The sequence below is a fragment of the Peromyscus leucopus genome, chromosome 7, assembly GCF_004664715.2.
Source record: "Peromyscus leucopus breed LL Stock chromosome 7, UCI_PerLeu_2.1, whole genome shotgun sequence".
Lineage (NCBI taxonomy): Eukaryota > Metazoa > Chordata > Mammalia > Rodentia > Cricetidae > Peromyscus > Peromyscus leucopus.
In genome coordinates, this window is record NC_051069.1 from 31,527,937 (window position 1) to 31,540,899 (window position 12,963).

Consider the following 12,963-nt stretch of genomic DNA (forward strand, 5'->3'; position numbering starts at 1 on the left):
TCTTCCGGTAACTGCAGTCTACGGTTCCTACATCCAGGGCACTGCTGTCATTGTGACCTCCTATTTGTCACTGATTCCCCGCAGCTCTGCTCCTTTCCTGCTGTATCATCTTGCTTGCCATTCTCTCCCTCAAACCTGATCTTCTTTGGTTGGAAGGGCTTCTTTTCTGGATACCTATTTAACTCCTTCAAGACCAGAAGTCACCTCCACCAGACAATAACTCCTTGTCCACCTGTCTCAAGTACTCATCTCCTCACCTGCTTTCAATCATTACCTTGATATGTATTTTTTTTTTATAATACTGGAACTCTATTTCCCAGCTTTATCTTTTTACTATTTCCTCCCCCTACAGCATAATCCCCATGACTTTAGGAAACTGGTCTTTCTCCCTTTGCATCTCTAAATCTACAACAGTTCTATGTAGAGTTGATGCTCAATAACCCAGCTGTAACAATTTAACAGAGTGAGCCCTGTCCACAAATTTCTGAAACGTGGCATATTTAGGACATTGGCCCTTCCTCCTTGAAGTAAATGGTCTGAATTTCAAAATGGGGCTGTGAGTGCTGCTGTTTTTCTTTATAGTGTAAAATCTGATTGGTTCTCAGTTAAAAATGGAAAGGTCTGGTGCTGGAGAGGACTCGGTGTGCTGAGTACTTTCTGCACAAGCATGAGGACCCAAGTGTGGGTTTCCAGTACCCACAGAGAAGCTGGGTATTGCCATAAGTGTCTGGAATTCCAGAGCTGGGGGATGGAGAAGGGTGCCTGGGGCGTGCTGGCCAGCCAGCATGGCTGAAATGGCAAGCTTTGGGTTCAGTGAAGAGACCCTGCCTCAAAAACAAAACAAAACAACAACAACAGAACATGGAGGGCAATAGAAGAAGATACCCTGAGATAAATCTCTGTCTTCCATACATGCACAGACATATGTATGTGTACACATGTATGCGTGCGGGGGTGGGCGCGCGCGCACGCACGCACACACACACACAGAAAGAGATAGAGGGGGTTGGTTAATATTTCTAACTGCAGCATTCTACTAATATGTTAGTGTACCGAGGTGTCTTTTTATTATATTCAGTTTGATTCAGTAAATGTTGATTGCTCACCACCACATGCCAAGTTATGTGCTGGGAGAGAGAAATGTTAATTGCTGGGAGAGGACAGACCACAGTCTAAGCTTTCAAGACGTTAGTAAGTGGGAAAACGTTTATATTCCTATCAAGAAAGTTAGGCCAAGTGAGAATATTATAATATAATATGTATTATATATAATATATCCTCATTATGTATAAATGAGGATATATTACATACAATACATATTATATTATAATAATTATATATATATATCCTCATACCCTGAGATTATCCTCAGGGATGCTATGTGTCAACTTCCCTCTAAAGGACTGTTCCAGGACCAGATGGGTCCATGTGGTTCATGGAGCATAGCAGTAATGCCCAGCAGGGCTGGGGGTAAAAAGCACCGGGAATGCTGAAATGGGAGGAACCGTCTCTTTGTAGTGGGGAATACTGGGTCATGAAAGTGATGTCAGCTGAGCGAGGATTGAGAGCCATGAGATCAGGGACGCTTCCAGACCAGAGGAAAGTGCATAAGCACAGGTGGAGGGCAGTTCCGAGGCCCTTTCCAGAAATGGACCACATCCAAGTTCTGGGCTGGCAGGGTGCAGAAGAAGCAGGGCAGGTTAGAAACAGAGATGGCGAGGAAAGCTGAACCAGGTTGGCGATACTGCCATTGTCATTGTTTGCTTTTCAGCGGGTCGACAACAGGAGCCTTTTGTTTCTGCAACAAATGACAGAATAATCCAAGCCTTCCTTGCTAGGCAAAGCCTGTGTAAATGGACTGGAAGTCATCAGAAATAATTTATCTATAGAAATATAGCAGGGTTTTTGTTTTGTTTTGTTTTTTGCTATATTCCGATGTTTTCTTCAATCTTTGAAGATTGATAACCCAGGCACCATCTATAAGACTTTCTATTAGTCACTTTCCAGTACGACTTATTGGTCCTTCCTGATGGAGAGCAAGCAGAGCTTACTGTAAAAGCCTTTTCACGACCATGATGGAACTTCCTCCATTCTTCCACTCTTCCCATAAAGCCCGTCTGCTGACCTCCAGCGTCTGATAAAAGCCTTCTCTCATTAGCTCTAGCAGCTGGAGCTTCGTCTGAGCAGACTCCAGTAAGAATGGCGACAAACAGAATAGCAACATCCCATCTTTCCAAACAGCAAGGGCACTGCATCCTCAAAGGAAGCCAGCATTCTTGTCCTGGCACGTAGCATATGCACCTGGAAAGTAAGGCAGACTCCATGAATTCAGGGACTGGTGTTTTGAATATCCTCCATGACATTTCCCTGTCTGAATGAAAAAAGAAAGGAAGGAAGGAAAGATGGAAGGAAGGAAGGAAGGAAGGAAAGAAGGAAGGAAGGAAAGAAGGAAGGAAGGAAGGAAAAACAGAAGGACATGACTGCTCCTAGATATGATGGAAAGAAAGTTTATTGTAACTAAAAGGGAGAGCATAGCCAGAATGAGAGACATCTGGGAGAGTCCAGAGTGGACATAGCCCTGAGCCGTGTGAGGAGATGGGGGAGAGGAAGAGAGAGAGAAGAAAGGGGAACCAGGTACAGCAGCCAAGAGGACAAAAGGTAATAAAGAGGCTGCTAACCAAAATGGCTGGATTATATAGGGAAGAGCCTCTGGGGGAAGGGTAGCCCAGTCCTTGGGCTGGAGAGTTCAAGGTAGAGGGAGGGATATGTCAAGCAATACCCTGTAAAGGGTAGGCACTGAGGCATGCTGGGAGACCCTGGCAGCCAGGGCTGCTTTGATATGTTAAATAGGCCGTTCATCCCTGGGTTTGAGACTTAACAGTCACTGTCCATATTAACAGTCACTGTCCACAGTCTTTTTAATATGGTTTTATCACAATGTGGGGCCCAAAACCAAGGTCACTGAAGGAGTCACAGAACCAAAGGATTTGAGAGCTGGGAGATACTATTTACTTCAGTTGTCCTGGTTTGTAAATGAAGGAAGGGCCTGAGGTCAGAAGGGGTGGCAGCTCCACACAAGTCATTAAGGGCAGAGCTTGAACTTGGACGTGGGACTGCCATTGTTTGTACAGGGGAAGGCAACCCCGTCTCTAAGTGCCCCTGCTTGAACATTTCCTTACTGGCTAGGCTTGCATTCTCCTGTTCTCTGAGGGCCTCTTTTGTTCTACTTGATGATGAAGGTTTATTGTTGTGGTAGGCCTCTTCACGAGGGCGGAGTTTCAATGTCAACCTGGGATCACCACGCGGCAGGGAGCTCCGTGGGTGCAAGATGGCATCTGTCTGTCTTCTGGATGGTTTCACCAGTCCCGGCACCTTGCCGGAGCCTTGCTTCTTTCTCCCCCTGTGTTGTAGACTCTGCTCTATCAGTTGAACCAATGCAGTTAGGGAAGAGGGTGGGCGTTCGATGCAGGGATGTTGCAAGTGATCCTGTTACCCATTAGAAAATAAAATCAGATATGGGGAGGGATTGGGGAGCAAATGGACAGACAAAGAGGGGTGGGGGTGGCCAGAAAAGAGGTCATTGAAAGGCAGAATCCTAGCTTCTGCTGAAGTGCCAATGCTGGGTCCAGAGAGCTGCAAGGTCAACCTGTACAAGTGAGTTCACCAACTGACTGAGAAGAGGGAGAGGAAGGGGGCAGAGATCCGAATGCTGTCCCAGGGACTGCCATTATCCCTTCCCTGCCGGAGCAGTGTTTGGAGAGGAATATGGATTCAGTTTGTGTGGCTGCTGGAGGAAGGAGGCATTAGGCCGGGGAGTGTACTGTGTAGCAACTCACTGCAAAACCAGACAGATGAGATCTCATCTCCCACTCTCTGCGGTGGGGCCAACCTCGGAGACTAGCTTAGCTCCGTTCACCTCTGCTTTTTCATTTTCTCGGGGAAATGTCTCCACCGAGGCAGAGCCTCACTTCAGGACAAGCCAGCTGCCCCTCTGCCTCCCGAGGGGTTTGACTGCTTCGGTGAGCAAAGGCCTAGCCAGCAGTAAGTCTTCCCATCTTCCGCAGGGCTCTGGAGGGAGCAGGGGATCGCGGCTCTAAGCCGTGCTGCTGCGGAGGCTGCCTCCACTCTAGCGTTTACCCTGTTTCCCAGGGAAGCCCCAGGGAACCTGGACAAGTTGGGGCTGGGGCCCAGACACTAGGGAAGGGGTGGGGACAGCACCCAGCAGATTTCCTGGCACGACGCCAGGCCAGAGCTGACTGCTGTGTGCAGGAAATATTCAACATTCTGTGTCTTAAAGAGAGAGCCTGGAAAGGCTCCAAGACTATACTTAATACATCTGCTGGGAGCTACACAGACGGAAACTTGGGGGGTGCGGGCTGGGGAGGGGGATAAGTTGTCTGCAAAAATAACCCTTGCAGGACCAGCAGAACACACAGTATCCACAGGGCACAGGTAATAAGTGAACGTAAAAGTCCTTTCTTCCCTCCAGTTGCACACACAATCCGAAGCTCATTTGTAACATTGGAACTGTGTTTCTGCTTTATGGTCCTGGGAGGCAGGCAGGGAATGTTATTTTAGTTGCTAGAATATGCATCGATGTGTTTCCTTCAGCACATAACCAAACAGAGGGATGGATGGATAAGCTTCTATCTCACAGAGGAGGAAGCTGACTCAGAATATGTCTTGTATGTCCAAGGCTCTGAGTTCAAGCCCCCCAGAGGGGGGAAAATAAACCATCAAGTTCAAGCACTCGTAGTAAGCATCTTGACAGCCCCCCTCCTTCCCACTTAAGTCACCTCTCATATAGGGGGGTGAGATGGGTAGAAACTAAGAACTGAGAGGTACCTTTGCCATCTGATATACTCTGTAGTTGAGGCATTTGCGGAGACCAGCGAAGACAGAAAAAAGGTAGATTGACCTCAGGTGATAACTCTTCAGAGGGCCTTGCCCACTGGAGAAAGCAGCAGCACACAAAGCGAACCTCCCTCTTTCTTTATCCCCAACCCCGAGCAGGAAAGGGAGAAAAGGCTCTCTTCTGTGCCTCCATCTCCCACCTCCATGCCTCCCCCCATTGTTGCTGACTCATTCCAAGCTCCACCCCCCCTTAGGACTTCATCTTCAACTGTTGGCCGGGTGAACTGTTGAAGTTAAAATACGTTGTGGGAAAGACGTGTGTGGAAGTTAGGGATAATGGGTAAACATCCATGAGGAGGCAGAATGAACATATATGGACGGAATATACAAAGACCCCAAGGTCTCTTGGGGGTTGTGTGGAGTAAGAAGGTGATTGGGGAGAGAGATGAGAAGAAAGAACAGGTAACTGTTAAAAGATGCTTGCTTGCACAACTTCATCTCACTGCTTTGAATACATCCCTATAGCAAAATAAATATACATACATATATTTATGCCAGTATATATGTGCATATAGATACACACACACCCCAGTATACTCTTTAAACACACACACACACACACACACACACACACACACACACACACACCCACCCGCGCACGCACGCATGCACGCACGCGCGCGCGCACACACACACACACACACACACACAGACCAGTATAGTCTTTAAACCTGTCACCTGCTCTACCTACACTAAACAAGTCCATAGCCATGTTTGTCTCTCACCCTAGCGAGCACAGCTGTGAGTTTCAAATTTTATTAAACATCTGCATTGTTCAGAGACTGGTTGTTTTTTTAAAGACCTTATCTGATTGCTTTAGGTCACAGAGGCTAACATCTTGTCAATGTGTAAAAGATATACACTTAGCCACGTAAGGGAGGGACAGTAATAAATGAACGCTGGATAAATAGCAAGGGATTCTGATGATCTGTGTTCCTGTAGAAGACTAGCTTGTAAAACAACCTTTCTATGATATGTGTTCACGTGCTTTACAAGGTAAATACACATGCTTGTTTCTATAAATGCTATAGATATTGCCATGGTTTGGACATAGCCTGAGCACATCCCTTAAATTACCTTGGCAGAAAGGAAAGGTGCTGGCACTTTAAAAGGGGGGACTTGATGGGAGGTGTTAGGTCATTGTCCTCAGAGTGATTAACGCTGATTCCCCCAAGGAAGTGAGTTGTTAGATAAAGAACAATGTCATCCTTCCCTGCTTTCTGGTTTCCCATCTCACCATGGCAATGTACTAGTTGCTCGAACCCCAGAGGAGCAGGAATACTTGAGGGCAGTGACGGTGATGGGCTCTTACTCATCTTTCCGCCTTCAGGTTTTTGTGAATGAGTAGGTGAATGAGCGACGTATCCTCTTATACATATGGATCTAGTATGGCCATTTGTACAAAGAACAAAGCTCAGTAACTATTGAGTGCCGTCTCTATGCCAACAGAGGAACACATCAGCTGGAGGGTTCATCCCGTGATTTTGTTGTTTGTTTAAACACCCCAAAGCCTGCAAACTCATCCTCACACTGCTTCTACCAGGTTGAGAAAGAAAGTGGATTTAAAAAAAAAAAAATGAAGACCTTGAGGCACCAGAGGAAGGCAGTACAAACTCTGGTATTCGCCGGAGGAATCAACGTGGAGTCTGGGGCTTATATGTCAGCCCCCAGGTCTCCCCGCTTCCCCACTACAAACATGCTCCCCTCAGCCTGGCCTTTCTCTTCACATCAGAAGTGGCCTGATTATTCAGATATTCCAGAGCCTCTCTATGTAAATTCACATTCCATAAATCTCAAAGGTTTTCTTCTGCTTCAGAGCAAGAGGCTGAACAAGATACATACTTTCCTTTTTTTTTTTTTTTAACCAGCAAATGGCTTTTTTTTTTTTTTTCAGTCTCTCCACCTCTTTTACCACCAGGTTTCTCTTCATGTAGTCACAGAGTCCAGAATTCTGTCCTGGTTCTCTCCCTCCTTGCAGCTCCCCACTCCTTTGGATGCGGAGAGCTTGCTTCCCCTTCTCCACCTCGCTCTCTTCCCACAGGTTTGCCTGATCTCTGTCATTCATAAACCACAGTTCTCTCCAGATCCATGTACTTCAGGCCCGCTGTGGCCAGGATCCAACGTGCTGATCAGATATTGCTGTGTGTCCTCACACTGTGTCCCTCCGCCACTCATTCTGCCTCCCTCGCTTTTATCTTTCCATCCTCACCTTCATGGTACACGGGCCTATTAAATGGGGTCCGGTGCAATTTCTGGCACCCAATAAATCTAAATTTTCAAGCTTGGGAAGCTAGGCTTACCCACTGGCACCCAGATAAATGAGTCCTCCGTTAGAAACCTACACCGCTCATTACTCTCTGCTGAAACCCCAATGGAGGGCTGAGGAAGTCAAAATCCCCTCTTCACGCTTCTCTTTCTGGAACAGAACATGGTCCCACCCTCAACGCAGGGACTTATGCTTTCTTCTTTGTCTTCTCTCTTTTCTATACAGGTGCTCAGTGAAGCAACAGCGTCGCAGCCAGAACCTAGCTGGTTCAAGCTCTTCTCCTTCTTGGTGCCTCTGAGTGGGACTTACCAGCTAGCACACAAGTCCCCACTGTGGAAGAACCATCTGCATGCTTCCAATCAGGAAGTGACCATGGAGGCCAGCCCAAATTCCTCCAGTACAGGGAGTGATGCTTCCATACCCTAAACCCAGCTCTTCCATCTGATTGACAAGAGACCTCTAGCTATCCATGTACAGATTAAAGAAGGGTTGCTGAGGTTGGGGACCCTTGAAACCAGGCCAGCTTCCTAGAAAACTGCTGTGAGAGAAGAACCAAGAGCCAGGGCTATGTGGAGGAAGCAGGGTTAGAATTGGAGTTTTCATAATCCCTGAGGCCATGATCTGCTTTCAAGAGACTGGAGATATTTGTATTTACTTATGTGTTACTTTGCCTTGAGGAATTACCACCTCTCATTTTGCCAGCTTCCTGCTTCTCTACAGTAAAAATCAATGACAACAAATCTTTTAAACCACTCTCAACACTACAGTGGTCTGAGGACAGCTCCTTCTCCGGCCTCTTGCTGGTTTGTTGCTGAAAATCCAATCAAGAAATGATAATTCTAGAAGACAAATATCTTTGAAACAAAGTACTTGGTTTGGGCTTCTGTGGAATAAAAGCAGAGATCAAGCTGACACTGTGCTGGCTAGCTGTATGAGCTAGTGTGGCTAGCCTACCATATTGTTAGTTAAGCACCAATCCAAGGGTTGTTTGCCATGGTATTGTGTAAATGTGTTCACCAGCTATATTTGCAACATATCTAATTTGCAATAGATCACCTTTGATCATGTTAGTGGCTGTGATGGTGGCTTGAATGAAAAATGTCCACCATAGTCTTAGACAGTTAAATATTTGGTCCTCAGTTGGTGGTATAGTTTGGGGAGGTTTAGGTTTGTGGCCTTCCTGGAGGAAGTATGTCACTAGGGGCAGGTTTTGAGATTGAAGCATCATGAATATTGGGGATAAGCCTGGGCTACATAATGAGACCCCATCTCACAAACACAAACATCAATCACTGGCAGCAGCAGCATCTCAAGAGGGAAAACTAAGGTTACTTCAAGAAAAAAGAAATCTGCCTCAAGAGTACAAAATCATCCCCTCAGTTTCTGACCTGCTGGTCTACCCTTCAAAGCTCACACTGGGCAGCCCCTCAAGTGTGGGAGTCAATTCCATCTCATATCAATCACTCAACCTCCATCTCTATCTATTTATAGTTTGCTTTGTGATGCTGTGAATAAACAATATGACCAAGAGCAGCATGGGGAGGAAGGGTTTGTTTGGCTTTCAGGTTACAATCCATAATTGGGGAAAGCCAGAGCAAGAGCTCAAGACAGGAACCTGGAGGCAGGAACTGAAGCAGAGACCGTGGAGGAGCGCTACTTACTGATTTGCTCAGTAGTCTGTCTTATATGTTCCACCAGCCTAGGGATGACATCATCTACGGTGGACTGGGCCCTTCTATGTTAATTAGCAACTCAGAAGTGCTCCATGGTTATATCCAAAGGCCAATATGAAGGACACAATTCCTCAGTTGAAGTTCCTTCCTCCAAGGCATTAAGTCAAGCTGAAGATAAGCATGAATTTATCTATTATCTGTCAATCATCTATCTATCTATCTATCTATCTATCTATCTATCTATCTATCTATCTACTATCTATCTATCTATCGATGGTGAGAAGGAACCTGGAACCAGGCACATCTGGTCTGATATCCCTTTCTCATTAGCTAGTGGACCCACTGAGGAAGACCAAGCTTCAGTGTTGTAGAACATTTGAATCAGCCTTAGGAATCAGCCAGATCTAATTTGGGTCTTGGTTTTCATGTACACTTTGAAAATTTGACAAAGCCATAAAAATTATTTGAGTTCCAGTGCCTTTATTTGTAAAATGATTTACAGAAACATTTAGGGATAAAGAAAAAATAATTGTTAGTTTAAGACAATTAGCAACAAAATGACTGTGCTTCTCCACTTGAAATTCTCTGTGGAACTGTGGAGCTTACATCAGCTAAGAGCCATTCTGGTTAGATATGATGACCTTTTGGCACTTGACTTTTCACCCTGCCCTGTTGTGAAGACCCCCTCTGTCTCCCATAGCTAGGATGAACCTTGCTCTATTGATCCTCCTTGCCAGCCAAGCAGTCATGATGGAAGAGCCACCATTTTTTTTCTTTTACAGCAAAACTCATAGATAGAATTGTCAGTAAATTTTGTTTCCATTTTCTCTCTTCTTAAACCCGTGTTCTCTCTTCTTTCCTGAGCCCATCCCATCTGGGTCTTTGTCCTCACTATTCACTGGAGCTCTAGGGAAGGTTGAAGAAGACTTCACAGGTCAGATTGATTCTCATTTATCACCCTGCTTCATCTAGAAGGATTTGATTCCATGGTCTCCTCCCTCCCTCCCTCCCTCCCTCCCTCCCTCCCTCCCTTCTTTCCTTCTCACCCTCTCTCCTTTCTTCCTTCCTTTCTCTTTGTTTAAAAAATACTTTAATTTTTATTTGTGGCCTATGTGTGTGTGTGCACAAGTGCACTCACACATGTGCACACACACATTTGTGTGTTTAAATGTGTTCAGGTAGGTGTAGTTGTGCATGTGTGTGTAAGGCAAACAAAACAACAAACAAAGCCCCTGGTATTGTTCCATGGACACTATTTGCCCCTCCGCCATACAGAGTTTCTAACTGGCCCGGAGCTGGCCAAGTGGCTAGGCTGGGAGCCTCCTGTTTCCATGGTCCCTTTGCTGGGACTGCAAGTGCACATCATCATGTCCAGCTTCAGTTAATGTGGGTTCCGGGGACCTGCTGACAAGCTTGTGCTTGCAAAGCAAGCGCTTTACTGACTGAGCTGTCTCTCTGGCCTCTAATGTGTTTTCATTTTCAAAATTAGCACGCAAAGTGTTAAATTTCATTCTAGCCCTTTCAGATATGACTTGTTTTTCGGACCCTTCTCCCAGCTCTCTTCTCTCCTAGTTCCAGAAGCTCCCCATGCAGATCTCAGGTCTCCAGGCGCCTCCCTTGGCCCCGCCTTGTATGCGTGACAGTTACCGAAGCCTCAATGGGGGTTGGAACTTCCAGATCAAAGCTGGAATGGCTACCCACTACATGTGTGTGTGTGTGTATGTGTGTGTGTGTGTGTGTGTGTGTGTGTATGTGTGTGTGTGTATGTGTGTGTGTGTGTGTGTGTGTGTGTGTGTGTGTGAGAGAGAGAGAGAGAGAGAGAGAGAGAGAGAGAGAGAGAGAGAGAGAGGCAGACAGACACAGAAAGACAGGGAAGGAAGAAGGGGAAAGGGAGAGGTGTGTGTATGTGTGAGAGAGACAGATAGACAGACAGAGGGAGGGAGGGAAGAAGGGGAAAGGGAGAGAGAGATGTGTGTGTGTGTGTTGTATACGTGTGTGTGTGTTGTATACACGTGTGTACTTGTGTAGATGCATGTGTATGTGGCCAATGTGCACATGTGTGAGGCCACTCTCTGCTTATAACCTTGAGACAAGGTCACTGAACTTGGAGCACACAGGCTCTTTTGGCTCGGCGGGCTGGCCAGCCAGCAAATGTGAGTATCTCTGTTTCCCTGCCCCCAGTGCTACAGGGACAGGAATGTGTGGCCGTTCACAGCTTTTCTACTTTCCTTTATCACCATGGGCACCAGGAGTCTGCGCTCAGGCCCTCATGCTTGCGTGTCAAATGTTCTCACCTGTTAAACCATCTCCTTAGTCTTCATGTATGGACTCTTCAAAAAAACCAAACTAGCAGTCTAACTTTATTCTCTGGTCAACTGTGGTTTACATTCAATATTCTGAACTAATCTCTTAAAACACCAACCATGCCATGTCTCTCTTCTCCTCGAAGCCTTCTTGTAACATCCCATCTCATCTGAAAAGTGCTTTCAATGTGCAAAGGGTCCACACAATCTGTCGCTTACAGATGTTCTGAGCTGAACTAGTCTTCAAGTCAGACCCAGTCAGAACCTGCTTCCAGCTGTTCCCCCCACACAGTGACATACACCCCCACCTCAGGTCTTCATAGATACAGGCCGCTCCATCTGCAACATCACCTCTGGAGATCCACACGAAGACTCCTGATGCCCATGAGGCGGTTGTTCTCTTTGGACCCCTGAATCCACCCACTTCAGACACAAGTGAGCACATACAAGTGCCACGTGGCCTCCTTTCCATGCCTTATGCCCTCAGATCACACCTCAACACCTGGCATCTTGTTGGTTCTTTTGTTTCCTTACCGCTTATCTGCATCTGTTCTGTGACATTTTGTCTCTTGAATTCAATGTCATGCTCACTGGCACCAAGTATAGACCCTGACTCAATAATTACTTGTTGAATGACTGAATGAATGTTTGAAAGGAAGCTGATAGGTCAGGACCCCCATTCACTGTAACTGTACCCTGGGAACACCAGGGGTATTTCCTCCCAAGTGATTGGTCCTGTCTTCCTGTCAGGTCTTTGCTCCTTCGTGGGGAGCACCTTTGTTCCCTGCCCCTCCACCAGCTCTTTAAATCAAAATGGCTCAGTTGGCACATCTGAGTTTCCCTGTACTCCACCATGTGGTCTGTCTGAATGGTGGAGTGTATTAGTTAGTTTTCTGTTAACTTTGGCTTAAGTTCCGGGAGAAGAGGTTAGCATGGTAGGGCAGAGTCGGGGCTGGAGGAGCAGGAAGCTTAGAGCTCACACCTTCAACCTTAAGAATGAGACAGAGAGAAAGGAAGTGGGACATGGCTACAAACACTAAAAGCCCACCCCCAGTGACATCAAGGTGCCATCCTCTAACAGTTTCACAACCTCCCCGCAACAGCCTGCGAACAGGGGACCAAGTGTTCCCAGCCTTTGGAAGACATTCTCATTCAAACCAGCACAAGGCATTTGGACCCTTAAAGCCACTCAGCTGCTTTCTGGACTTCGGCTTCACACAGTCATGGTGGTTCCACCCGCCTCCCTGACTGACAGGCAGAAATCTGGGACGTTGGATTAAGGGAATGGATTTCTCTCTTGGACCTGTCAATTTCCCCATCTGTGAATGAATCGTGCCAAAGCCCCAGCCTCGAGTGGCTAATATGAGAAACAATGTGCAGCCAGTGTTTAACACAGCATCTGGCAGATAGCAGATGTAATGAATACCTGAGTTCGCTTAACTTTCTCTGTCTCGCGTCAACTCTCCACCCTTTCTTTTGAGCAATGAGTCTCCTCTCTTGATCTTCTTCTTGTATCACGGGAAGTTTGGGCAGAGCCCTTCTTATCTCTCTCCTGCCCGGGGGAGGCTGGCTGAGAGGACATAAATGACTTTCCCCAAGCACCTGTATATACAATGTCTGAAATTGCAATAAGAGAGATTTGGCAGGAGACCTAAAGTAAGTTCAAATGGTAAAAATAACTCATAAGCCTCAAGACAGTGTATTACAAGGTTTGGATCACTTGCCATTGTGTTTAAAGACCAGCATGAATTATGTGTGCAGATGATTTAAGAATCCCCTCTTTAGAAAGAGCTAGGATTCCAGTGTG